General features: G+C 52.4%; 1 protein-coding gene across 5 annotated transcripts in view; it reads right to left on the reverse strand.

The window, feature by feature from the left end:
• The window catches only part of Tns1 (tensin 1), a 179,872-nt gene that overhangs the window by 112,802 nt on the left and 53,563 nt on the right, over positions 1–13,507 (reverse strand). The window contains exon 1 of one of the 5 annotated variants that reach the window (XM_090354794.1): positions 10,444–10,655. The exons of the other annotated variants lie outside the window; for them this stretch is intronic. The gene's annotated coding sequence lies outside the window, so the exon portion shown is untranslated. Of the gene's footprint in view, positions 1–10,443; positions 10,656–13,507 lie in introns of those variants that run through there. 5 annotated transcript variants of the gene reach the window in all.

Consider the following 13,507-nt stretch of genomic DNA (forward strand, 5'->3'; position numbering starts at 1 on the left):
CAGTCAGAACTACCCAGATAGAAAGACATAGCCAGTAAAGCCAGGTTCATGCCCGTAATCCTAGCCTGTAATCTCAGGAGGCTGAGCTGTGAGGACTGCAGTTCAAAGACAGCCTGTACAGGAAAGTCCATGGGACTCTTACCTCCAATTAACTACTAAACAGCTGGAAGTGAAGCTATGGCTCAAATGGTAGAACCTTGAGAGAAAAAGCTAAGAGACAGTATTAGGCTCTGAGTTCAAGTCCCAGTGTTGGTACAATAATAACAACAACAAGGACACTAGCCTTACCAACATCCCCACTGCTGGAGCAGTGCCCTTGAGCACAATTAACTTCAAGAAGCTGGGTGAAGAGGCAGCTTAAAGCCAGGGGCAGGGGGACACAAGAACAGACTGAAAATGATGAGACAGAAACCTGAGGAAAGGAGGTGGGTACCCAGGGGCCCTCCTGGACGTGTAGTGAACATATCCAGTGCGCACATTAGACATGTGATCCCACTTAATCCTTCCAACAACAGAACAGGTACATGTAATGCCTCTTTTTCCACAAGGTCACTGCAGCTTAGCTGGGAGACACGAGAGCCAGGCCCAGCACTGGTGGCTCATGTCTATGATCCTAGCTACTCGGGAGGCAGGGATCCAAGGACTGCAATTTGAAGCCAGCCTTGGCAGGAAAGTCCATGAGACTCTTCTCTCTAATTAGCCACCAAAAAGCAGGAAATGGAGCTGTGGCTCAAGTGGTAGAGCTTACATCTTTGAGGGGAAAAGCTAAAGGACAGAGCCCAAGCCCTAAATTAAAGCCCTAGGCTGCAGCTTGAGAAAGATAGAGGGAGAGAGACAGAGACTGAGACAGAAAAAGAGAGAAAATTGAGAAGACAAAAGAAAGAAAAAAGAAGATAGGGGACAAGGGAAAGAAAGAAAGAAAGAAAGAAAGAAAGAAAGAAAGAAAGAAAGAAAGAAAGAAAGAAAGAAAGAAAGAAAGAAAGAAAGGAGGGAAGGAGGGAGGGAGGGAGAGAGGGAGGGAGGGAGGGAGGGAGGGAGGGAGGGAGGGAGGAAGGAAGGGAAGGAGGAAGGAAGGAAGGAAAGAAGGAAGGAAGGAAGGAAGGCAGGCAGGCAGGCAGGCAGGCAGGCAGGCAGGCAGGCAGGCAGGCAGGCGGGCAGGCACAGTCTCACAGCTAGGAGGTATTGGGCAAGACTCAAACCTAAGATAGCCACACTGCAAATTGTGCGTGCGTGCGTGTGTGTGTGTGTGTGTGTGTGTGTGTGTGTGTGTGTGTGATCTTAACTTTTTATTAGCTTTTAGTACTTGTACAAAGGGGTTTCAATTCAACGAGACAGTTTATGAATATAATGAAGGCATCTCGATCAAGCAGGCTACAAATTTTATACAAGGCAAATCCTCGGATAGTTAGAAGAAGAGATGGGGGAGGATGATGGGAGGAGCCAATGCAGAAGAAGCCAGAAAAGGGATGATAAAATGGCCCCTGCTGACCAGGACCCTCTTCTCCTAAGGACCACTGGGATCGAGGATTAGGCTGCTGTGATTCAGTGTCTGTTCCTCTGGGAAGCATTTCCGGAGCCCCAGACAGCTCTACAGAGCCTAGCAGCCACCTGCCCCCCAGAGACACCAGGCCATTACTCACTGTTTCTTTGCCTCTGCACCCACCCCACCCCTGTGCATCTCTTCCTCCCTCTGTTTCCTGAGGGTGGCCAGCAAGGAGCTCAGAGATCTGCCCGGTTCCTCCCTCAGTCATTTGGCTGGCACTGATCCTGCCAGTGCATCCCTATCTGAGTCACTGGGACAGCCCAGGCACTGGGCCCCTCGCCCCTGACAGCTGTTGTTCTCTGCTCCCTGCCAAGAAGCAGCTGCCTGGAGAAGTCTCAGTCCCGTGGCCAGAAGGGAGCTTCTGGACATCTCAGCCGGCACCCACCAAGTACCTGCAACACCTCTGAACCTCCTCTGGATAGCAGAGGCCCCTCGAGAGCAGGAGCCTCTGACCAGGTCCACGTGCTTGTCAAATCTCAGCAACTCTCCTAATGCCAATTCTCCTAACTTCTTTCATTCCACCAGTGAGCTAGCAGAAGCCTACAAAAGGGGCCTCATTGATCCAAAGTCCTACAGTGCTGGGGAAGGGGGCCTGACATCCTGGTACTACACAGCCATCCCAATTCCACCCTCTCTTCCTCCCCCTACAGAGAGAGCTCCAAGGAGGGCAAGAGAAAGAGGAAAGAGAGGGGCTGCCAGCAGGTAGCAATTCCTGAAGAAAATCAGGCTCTGAACATGGGAGGGGAGGAAGACCTCAGGCCAATGCCGCAGAGCTGCCCAGAAGGCAGGAAGATGGACCAGGGGAGCTGGAGAGGCTCTGGGAACACAAGACCAGGCCCTCTGGCACTTAGTGAGGAGAAGAATTCCTGGGGTCCCAGCTGGGGACTTGCAAGGCCTGCCCTCCCTCTGGCTTACCTCTCCTCCCTCACCCAGCATCCTGGCCCTTGCTCACCCCAGTTCTCCCAGGGCTCCAGCCTGGAATTTAGGCCTGGCCAGCGCCTCCGCTCCCACGCTCAGCTCAGCCAGCGCAACTCAGGCATCCACAACACAGCAGTCGTATGTGTGCCGTGGTAAGGCAACTTCCAAGCAGCCCAGAATTCCTCCTGAGGTACTTACTGCATCACTCAGGCTCTTCCATTCTCCTCTGGGCAGCTGCACACAGCTCAGGCAACAAGCCCCTGCCAAAGCCCTGCTGTCTCTGCTGTCTCCCCTAGAGCAGCAGTGACAGGGGGTCACACAGACAGCCAGAGACAGACCCACTTCTCGTTCTCTTCCACCTTTTACAGATGACTAAAGGAGAGGACTAGCTGGCTGAGAAAGCTATTGCAGACGGCTAGAAATGGGATGATGGGATGGGATTGGAAGTGGGGCTATGGAGTCTGTAATTTATTTTTACTTATTTAATTTGGGAAGGGGCAGTACTGGGGATGGAACTCAGGGTTTTACCCTTGCTAGGCAGGTGTTCTACTACTTGAACCACACCTTCGTCTTTCTGCTTTTTAGCTTTTCAGATAGGAGTCTCTGGCGTTTGCCTGGCCCAGCCTCTGATGAAAATCCTCCACCCTCCCCCTCCTCACTAGCTGGGATTACAGGCCTCACCATTATACGGTCATCCAACACCAATGACATGCTGACACCTGACTTTAGAGACACATGGAAGCCACTTATGGTCAGATGGGGCATGGCTGCCACGGAGCAGCCAGGCTTCTCCACCCTCACTTGGGGGCTTCCTCCCATTCATTCCCTTATTCATTCAAGGAACAATGTACCCACAGGTGCCAGACCAGATGGTTAAGATAAGCCACCAAATAAGTCTCTCGGTAAATAGAAATGGGAGCTGCCTGTAGTCTACACTTACTTGTACCTGTTGCAGCCCAGACTCAAGGATGAAGCCTTGGCAGCCTGAAGGATTTACCGGGAAGGAGTTCTCAGCCTGCTCAGCCTCCAGATCCAGAAGGGAAAGGGGCATGGGGAGACAGTGCAGGAAGAGGAGCTTCCAGCCCCAAACTGAGGAGTTGCCACACAGGACTCCAGGGACCCAGATCCTGGACAGTAGCCTTTCCCTGGGGCTCCCTGTTGCACCCTGAAACACAATCCCATTATGTTTCTCCCATGCTAAAACCTTCTGCTGCTCCCCTCCTTTAATGTGACCCACCCTCAGGCCCCAACCTCTGAGCTCTCCCCAAACCAGCTTTTGCCACACATGCAATCCTTAAACCATATTGACTGAACTGAGCTCAGCATCCTGCAAACAGCACCTCATGCCAATGTCCCCGGAGCACACAGTTAGAGCACTGACACCATTTTACAGATGCAAACACTAAGGCTCAGGCCAATAGCACACAGGTAGAAGTAGCAGAGCTGGGAGGGACATCACATTTGAGGCTGCTCATCCAGGCTATAGTGACTATTTACATCATCCATCTTTATCATATGCACACATCCCTCTGTACCTGAAGAAGTCTTTGCTTTCCTCTTCCCTCCTGGAAAATTCCTTCTCAGCCTTCAAAGCCCACCTCAGAGGTTCTTCTCCAAAGCCTTCTCCACTCAGCCAGCCCATGGGAACTGCTTCCTGCCGGACAGTCCCACTGCATTTTGCAGAAATATTCTATCTACTCCCCTTTGTCTTCTACTAGATTGCATCTCCCGGGCCTTTCCAGCTCCATACCTGGCACCTTGCCTGGCAGAGGGTGGATGCCCTAAAAGGCTGTTAACGTGAACAGTCAGCAGGTGGAAGGGGTCCAGCTGGATGTGTGTGGACACTGGCCTCATACTGGGTGAATGGACACTGCGCCTGACCTCAGGCACCGGCGTGGGGACCAATGGCTCCTCCAGCTTCCATCTCAATCCACAGCCCTAGTCACAGCCCACCACCCTAGCTCAACCCCCCTTCCTAGCCTGGCCCCTCTCTGCTCAACCAGCTCTGCTGTTTCTGGGAGTCTCAGCCGGTGATTAGGGCCCTAATCACCAGGACTTCCTGCCAGTGACTGCCAGAGGTGGGGGTGGGGCCAGAGCAAAGCAAGGTCAATCCAAGGTGAAGTTCTACAGCCTGGAACTAGGAGAGACCCCCCCCCCGCCCTCCCCAGGGAGGCAGATGGACTCAGAGTCGCCCAGCCCTGCATCTCTCCGGTCCTCAGGAGGACAGATGAGGACACGGAGACCTAGAAGGGAAGGAACTCAGCTAAGGGACAGAGCCAGAGACTTACTGCTAAGGAGCGGGGGAGAGAGGGGTGTATGGGGACCCCGTGGTAGAGACCCACTCCCTTCCCAGCAACAAGATGTAGACTGAACCCACAGCTGGCTTCCTAAAGGACACTTGTGGGCCAGCTGTTTACCAGGGCTGGGGGAGATCAGGGATCAAGGGTCAAAGACAAGACCCACGTTACAGGGAAGGCCTCAAAATGGGGCAGAGATGTTCAGGGACTGAGGAGGGAAGTGAGATAGGATGGCATCCTCATCAACCTCCACCCATTCTTCCCCCAACTGGAAACTTAAGGCCTTTCACAGCTGTGCCTGGGCGAGCCAGGGGTCCGGAAATGGAGTTCACCCCTGACCCAGAGCAATCCAGCCCCTCTGGGTGGAGAGCACAGTTTGGCAGGCCTTGAGGGCTGACCCTTGCTAATGAGAAATGCCAAGGCTACCGGAAAGTGAGCCCAGGAGCCCAGAGAGGGCAAGGGCCTGGAATGAAAAGGGAAAGTGGCCAGAAACACCACCCAGCGGGCTTCAGAGCCCACAGGAAGCACTGGCCTGCTCTCTCCAGCCCCAGCCATGGACGAGAGTGAACTACACTGAGTCAAAGGAATGCAGGGTAGACGTCAGGGCGACCTGGAGAGCGGAAGACAGGGTGACTTGTAGCTGTTGTATGGGGATCCGACTTCCAAACATGGCTGCCTGCCACTCCTGTGGGTGGAGGCCGGGTCTGCGGTAGCCTGCATGGAGACAGCCAGGTCCTTGACAGGCCTGGGAACCTCTGGAGGGTGGGAAAGGACCCCAGCAGCAGAGCTCAGGCTGGTTTATAATAATGTGTTTTGTTTACAGCGATAGCAACTTTCTCAGAGTCCTCCGTAAACACAGATGGGCGCTGGCTCCCTGGGGAGATGAGGCCTCCGGAGGTGGCCTCTACTCTGGCCTGTTGTACCAGGAGGAAGCCTACTCTGGGCTATGACACAAAGACCCCCTAAGGGAATATCGTGGCACCCTCTCTTCCACTCACGCTCTGAGTAGGCTCTGGGCACAGTGATCCCATCACCAACACTAATGATAATCACTGTCATCATGTTATCACCATTGACTGAGCACTTACTATATGCACAGCATGAGTTCATTCAGCCTTTACCATCACTCCAAATGGCAAGGGCTATGGTGTTCCACTTCATAAGGACGGAAGAGACGCAGAGAGTTTGGGTCATTTGCTGAGACAATACAGCAAAGAAGGTAGTCAAGCATTGGGCCGTAGCAGGCTGGCTGCAGGCTCACACTCTCTGCCTCACCATCCTCAGCCCTGTTTGCAGACACTCAAGTCCTCTGCAGGCACCATGCCAGACCCTCCAACATCTACCCTGGATGAGTGTGGCAGCACTTTGCCAGGCCCGGTCAGGATCACCAGCACTGCTTGCCTCCCACAGTCAGCTGGAGCCCAGGGATCCCCGGAAGAGGACCTGGGAAGATCCCAGGAAGAGCCACGGCCGGGGCCGGTCCACCCCAGCTCTAGGATCCTGGTCTCCATCAGCTTCTAGGACTCCTCTTCTAGGCCAATCCCTTCTGTCTCCCTGCCAGGCTGAGTCCAGGCTTGCAGCCCTAAAAAGGCAGGGATCATAGAGGCCTGCCAGCCATGCAGGAGGCAGTGTCCAGGACTCACCAGGGTCTACCCCCCACCGCACCCCACCCCACCCCAATGCCAACTCTGCAGAGAATAGTCACCATCCCCAAGAGGAACCAAAGCAGAGACAAGCAGGAAGCCCTCCAAGGTCACAGAGCTGGGGAGGGGCAGGCCCAAGGCTCACAGTGGCACCCGTGGTCTCCAGTGCCCCCCCCAGCCTTCCCCTTGGGGATGGGAAAGTGCTCCTGGAAGGGAAGAATGTGACCTTGCATAATGGATGGCAGCACCCAGGGAGGAGGGCACAGCTGCAGGACTACCCGCCCTGCCACCCTCCCCACTCTCGTTCCAGCTGGCCTGTACCCACACACCTCTCCGTGCCTAATAGCTATGGAAACCAAGAGCCAGTCAGCCAGGGGGCCACGGAGCCAGAGGCCACAGGTTGGGGACAACACAGGAACCACTTATCCCCCAGTCTCTCCATCTCCTTCCCCACCCATTAACATCCATTTCTGATTTGTTTTCCTCAAGTGCAGTAACTAGAAGATGGGTGTTTTTTGTTTTGTTTTGTCTTGTTTCTCTGTCATCCATCAACTCCTTCCCCCCCGCCAGACTTATGCCCCACTTGGGCCTGTTTCTCTTTTTGGGCACAGAAATAAGGCAGGTAATAGCAATGATCCTACTCAGCCCTCATATTCCTCCTTATCTCTCCTCTTCAAGCTTGGGCCTTGCAACGAAATTAAGCAGCTTCACCTAGCCCCTGGCAGGTGGTGAGAAGACAAGGGACTAAAGTTAGACATTGGGAAGGACTTCCTCTTCAAGACTATGTGAGGCACTGTCCTGATTAGAAACCCTGCTCAGAAGAAAAGAGGGCACAACCAGGTGCTGGTGGTTCACACCTGTAATCCTAGCCACTCAGGAGGCTGAGATCTGAGGATCCCAGTTTGAAGCCATCCCAGGCAGGAAAGTCTGTGAGACTCTTATCTCTAATTAACCACCAGAAAACCCCAAGTGGAGCTGTGGCTCAAGTGGTAGAATGCTAGCCTTGAGCAAAAGAGTTCATGGACAGAACCCAGCCCTTGAGTTCAAGCCCTACAATGGACAAAAAAAAAAAAAGAAAAGAGGCCAAAAGTCAGAAGGGATAGGAACTCACAGGAAAGACAGGGCTCAAGAGAGGTTCCAATGATCAAACTCTCCACCCCTTTTCCTCTCTCACTGCCCACTGCTACCTGGAAAACAGGTTTGGAGAGGCCATTGGGAAGTAATCTGCTTCTCCCCACCTCTCCTGAGAGCCCTTGAGAGCAAAGCCCTTGGCCTGAACCCACAACACACACACACACACACACACACACACACACACACACACGTTGCACAAGCCACTTCTAGCTAGATGCCCTGAAAACTACAGTAACTGAGGCTCACAGACCCAGAGCCCTAGATTCTCCTGACTCTCAGAGAACTTCTGAGTTCCTCAAGATGTACCCATTCCTGTCCTCAGACACTGATAGCAGGGGCTGGGGGCAAAGTCTGTCCTCTCCATCCCACACGATGGCATGCAATCACAGGTCCACTCCAGCCCTGGAGGAGTTAACCACAGAGCTAGGAAGAGATGGAGCCCAAGGAGGAAGCATCTCTGAGCAGTGCAGGAAGCAGCTGGGGCAGTTAGCAAGAGAGGGGTACCGGGCAAAAGCAGAGCGCCAGGCTCTGTTCTCTAAGCCCTGGTGGGGAAGACAACCCCATCAGATCCATCTGTGCCCACACCCAGGCCAGAGATCACAGCTTCTGATTCCCCCATTCCAGTGTCAGAGAATTTCCAACTCCAAGAATCCCAGGACCTCAGCATCCCCAGAGACCCAGAGAGGTCATCTCTTAACCACATCCCCGCTCAGGAATCCTTCCACACTGCGTGCAGCTGACTGGTCCCCCACTACTCCCAGGGGACCCGCTTTCTTGGGGAGTTCTTCATTAAACTGAACCCCAACATGAACGCTGGGTCCTTCTTCCTCGAACCAGAAAAAAAATCCACTGTGCCTTCCTCATATGTCTTGAGGAGTCCCAACTCCAAGATCTAGGTCACCTTATCAGTGCCTAGCTAGGAACTGGAATCTTATGCACCCCAGCACATACCCCACCCCACACACACACAGCCACCAACTTCTGTGGGTTTAAAATTCCTAGCTACAAGTCAGACAACAGTGGCTAATCCTAGCAACTCAGGAGACTGAGATCTGAGGGTGGTGGGTTGAAGACAGCTGGGACAGAAATTCTGTAAGATTCCTATCTCCAATGAACCATCAAAAAACTGGAATTTGGAGCTGTGGCTCAAGTGGTGGAGCACCAGTCCTGAGTGAAAAATAGAAGGCCCTGAGTTCAAACCCTAGTACCAGCATGGATAGACAGACAGACAGACAGGCAGACAGACAGGCAGACAGACACTTTCCTGGTGCTCTGCTCTAGGGCTTTGAAGGAAGTGAAGCCTGAAGCATGAGGTATGAGGGGAGAGGTGAAGGATAGCCCGCAGGATTCAAGGCTGAGAAAGAGATTTTGGGTTGCCTCCTCCATCACCCACCATCACTGACCTTCAAATCAGAGTCCAGACTCCCAGCTCCTGACCTTCTGGAAACTTGAGCTGCCCCTAACTCCAGCTCCAAAAGACACTTCTATGCTCTATAGGTAGGAGAATCAAAGACAATCCCATACTGGGATCCCTAATGCAGACCCCTCACTCCCCACACAACCACACCGGCGTCTATGGCAAACTTGGAGGTCCTGGAAAAGAGCTGGAGAGACAGGAGTAGAAGAGCCACCAGCTGGCAAGGCCAGGGGCCACAATGTTCCCCGCTCCACCTCCAGGCAGCTTCAGAATGGTGAAACAGTGGTCCCTCCACACCTTTCCCTGGAGGGCAGCAGGCTTCCTGATTCCCAGGACAAAAACCCTGGTTTCTCGTTCCTCTCCTACTCTATTCTCACCCCAGGTGTCCTTCACCCAGCCCCACCACTACCAACCCTTAGGAGCCAAGCCTGTGAGCCTAGCAGGTTTCTCTGAGCAACGCCCCCGCCCCCCCAAACACACACACACACACACACACACACACACACACACGCACACGCACACACGCACATACACACACACAGAGCCGCCGCCTCCCGATTTCTTCCTCTAGAACAGTGTCCAATCTAAAAACATCTGGCTAGGCAATCCTGGCACTGGTCCTCGTGTGGGGACACTGAAGTTAAGCTCCGTGTGGCTTCTCTAACTCAAAGGGGTGGCTGGCAGGGGGTCAGAGGCAGAGGAAGAGGAGGGGTCAGGGGAGAGGAATGGGGGAGGCAGCTGCCTATGTGTCTGTTCATTAACTACCTGGATTAGCCATTTCTGCCCAGAGGGGTAAGGAAGGAGCCAGCCCATTGGCTGGTGGAGGGCAGCAGAGCACTCATGCCAAGCTGTGCCCATGGGCCAGGGGCTCCAGACCCACACAGAGAGGAGGGGAGGAAGGCAAAGAGCTTTGAACCCCAACCCTCTTGGCTACACCCCCCTGGGACCACAGAGTGCCCCAGAGAGGAGAAACATGACCAAAACTATCACTGGGGATGGCTAAGAAAGGAAGAGGGCTACAACCCCATCTCTAGCAGGTCCTCCCAGCTGCCCAGCACTGAGCTGAGAATAGAGATAGGCAGACAGCAGAAGAGACAGACCCCCGACACCTTTTACCTCCCTCGATTGGCTGGCTGTCCCTCTACATTACTGGCTGGCAGCAATGACACCAGGATCTTCCCTGGCAAATACAACTCCTTCTGGACAGTGCAAGCAGCGACAGCCAGCCGCACCCCACACATCCCTGCCAGACACTAGGAAGCTGGCTGGAATCAAACGGACAACAGGGGACGGAGACAGGTTGGCCTCCCAGGGACCTAGCCTAGAGACATGTGACAGGGCGGGGCTGACCTCACCTTCTCCTAGTTCATGCCACAAGTAGTGGTCTTGAAAACAAACAGGCAGACCTGGCCAGCTCTATCCCCTGAATAGACACACACACACACACACACACACACACACACACACACACACACACACACACACACTCACCTTTTCGGCAGAGGAGTCACTGAATAAAGGTGGGGGTCTGGGCCAAGGGGCTTGCAGGACTGGGGTGGTGGGCAGTGGCCAGGCAGCAGTGATGGCTGGCAGGAAGCTGGTTGCCAAGAGGAAGGCAGTGAGTGAGCAGAGTGTCCAAGCAGGAGCTGGCGGGAGGAGCTGAGCTGGTCCCAAGGCCAAGGTTGGGAACAACTGAGCAGGAGGAGGGCGCTGCTGCCGGGCTCCCTCTCTGCTGGCTGGGCTGGCAGGCAGCAGAGTGCACCGCCTCTTTCCTGGAGTCAGCAGGCTGCCCAGCCTTCTTTAACCCCTGCAGCACTTGCACCCAGAGCGGCTGCACACTTGCTTAGGCACACTGGGGTAGGGAGCAGACCTCCTCTAGCCATTGGCCCAGCAGCTCCAGAGGGAGACACAGTGAGGGAGAAATGGCCCAAGGGCTGATGGGAGGGAAAATAATAGATCAGTCTTCAACTTCAGGAGAGTGCTGCCTGTGGTATTTCCAATACACTTTATGACCAGATGCCACAAATCTCCCTTTCCCAGGGAGCCTGTTTTCTTTAGCTGTCAAATGTGCAATAACAATCTCTGTTATTTTTTTTTCCCCTCCTGGACTGAAGACATGTGTGACTGTATACTTAAGTCAACTGAGCTCTCATAATGAAATGCATGCTCCAAAACTCCTTGAAATACAGAAGTGGGGGAAACGTAGGGTCAGGCACTGGAGGCTGCCATCTGCAATCCTCACTACTCAAGAGGCTGAGATCTGCATATCACTGTTCAAAGTCAACCCAGGCAGAAAGGTCCTCGAGACTCCTATCTTCAATTAACCAATAACAGCAACAAAAATAAACACTACAAATGAAGCCATGGCTGAAGTGGTAGAGTACCAATCATAAGAAAAACGCTAAAGGAAAACTCCCTGGCCAATAATGGTACCAGTACTGGGACAAAAGAAAAATTAAGATAAGTTGAGGGACATTCCATCAAGCAAATGCCACCATTCCTGGGTTTCCCCGAGAGTTGGCTCCAGGGCTCCCATGACACATCTAGTGTAAATGCAGGAAAATAGTCGTTGTGCAGTATTTCTCTAAGGGATAATGACAAGGAAATGACATATGCACCCAGAGAGTCACAAGGGTTGTTTATCTCCAAATATTTTCAATTAGCACTTGGCTAACTCCAGAGATACACAACCCCAACTAAGGAGGATGGAGAACAGGGTGTTAGTATATTCTAGGGCCCAGTCTATATTTAAATATATGGCCAGTTTGCCATATATTCATTTTAACTTTCTAAGCCAGGCCCTAGTGGCTCCCATCTGCAGTTGTCTAGGTACTCAAGAGGCTGAGATCTGAGGACCACAATTCAAAGCCAGTCTGGGCAAAAAATGCATGGAATTCTTATCTGCAATTAACCATCAGAAAACCAGAAATGGAACTTTGGCTCAAAGTGGTAGTGTTAGTCTTGAGCAGAAAAGCTCAGGGATAGCTCCCAGGCCCTGAGTTCAAGCCCCAAGACTAACAACAACAACAAAAGCTGTGTATGTGAGTGTGTACGTGCACACATGTACATGCCAGTTGTGAGGCTTAAACTCAGGGCTTGGGCACTGTCCCTGTGCTTTTGTGCTCAAATCTAGTGCTCTACCACTTGAGCCACAGCTCCACTTCGGGCTTTTTGATACTTTATTGAAGGTAAGAGTGTCATAAACTTTCCTGTCTGGGCTGGCTTCAAACTACGATCCTCAGATACCAGCCTCCTGAGTTGCTAGGATTACAGGCGTGAATCACCAGCACCTAGCTTCATTTTAACTTTCTGTATGTATGGAAACCCTTTTGCAGTTAAAAGTAGTGGAACAAAAGTTATTTTGAAAAGTTCAGAGCATCTATAAATGGTAAAAAGCGAAAGAAGAACATGTGATGTCACATGCCTGTATTCCCAGTTACTTTGCTGGCAAAGATAGTAGGATCACAGTTCAAGGCCAGTTTAGATGAAATTCACAAGCCAGTGTAGGGGTGAGGTGACTTACTCAACAGGTAGATAGAAGGATCCTGGGTCTGGATGGAGGAGACACCATATGCAAAACAAAAGGTCTGGGGGTACATCTGGTAAAACAGCTTGCCTAGTGAGCTAAAAGTCCTAAGTTCTCCAGGATGGAGATAATGGGGATAAGGGGAGATAAAGAAACAGACTTTTTTTTTTTTGAAAGGAACAGAAGTCATTTATTTTCTGCACACCTACTACATGTCAGGCACTTACTAAATGCTCTCTTGCTTCATCTTCATGGTGACTCTTGCCAGTGTGCCAAGGCACCAAGAAGCTTGGACCCCAACAACGCTGGCTCTGGGGTATAGAGGTCCCACCCAGCCTCCTGAGGGTTCTGAGGCCTCAAAGGCTCTTCTCTTCCTCACCTGGACCAGTTTCCCCTGCTTTGTTTCCAGAGATCTTTAAGCTCTCTTCCAGTTCTAATGCTGGGTGATTTTTATTAATTCAGCATCATCTCACCACCCTCCAATCTCCCTGGGCTTCAACTCTCTCCAAGAATGAAATGACCACGGATCAAGAGAAGGAACAAGGTTTTGGGGTAGCTAAGGCAGAGCCACAAAGAGATGGCCAGCATTCTGGAGGGCTGCCATGTCCCCAGTCTATCCCAACAAACCCCTTGGGGGTGGACATAGAGGACTATCTCTTCAGAGACTTTTGGGGACAGAGCAGAGAGAAGCATTCTCACTGACTCTCCATACACATCCTACTGTACCCCACCCTCCACACACAGCAAGACCTCGCCCCCTCCCACACAGAAAGAGGTTAGGTTTCCAAATCCCCAAATCCAGCACTTCAGAGCCTATAGCCTAGACAACAGCCAAATTCCACCAGATGGACTCACGCCCAGAGATGGAGCAGATAGGGGTCAGCAACCCTAGTTACTTAGGAGGCTAAGATCTGAGGATCACAGTGTAAAGCTATCCCAAGCAGGAAAGTCTACGAGACCCTTATCCCCAACTAGCCAGCAAAAAGGCAAAAATGGAGCTGTAGTTCAGGTGGTAGAGTGCCAGCCTTA

Source organism: Megascapheus bottae, chromosome 21 (assembly GCF_031878675.1).
Source record: "Megascapheus bottae isolate mThoBot1 chromosome 21, mThoBot2.hap1, whole genome shotgun sequence".
Lineage (NCBI taxonomy): Eukaryota > Metazoa > Chordata > Mammalia > Rodentia > Geomyidae > Megascapheus > Megascapheus bottae.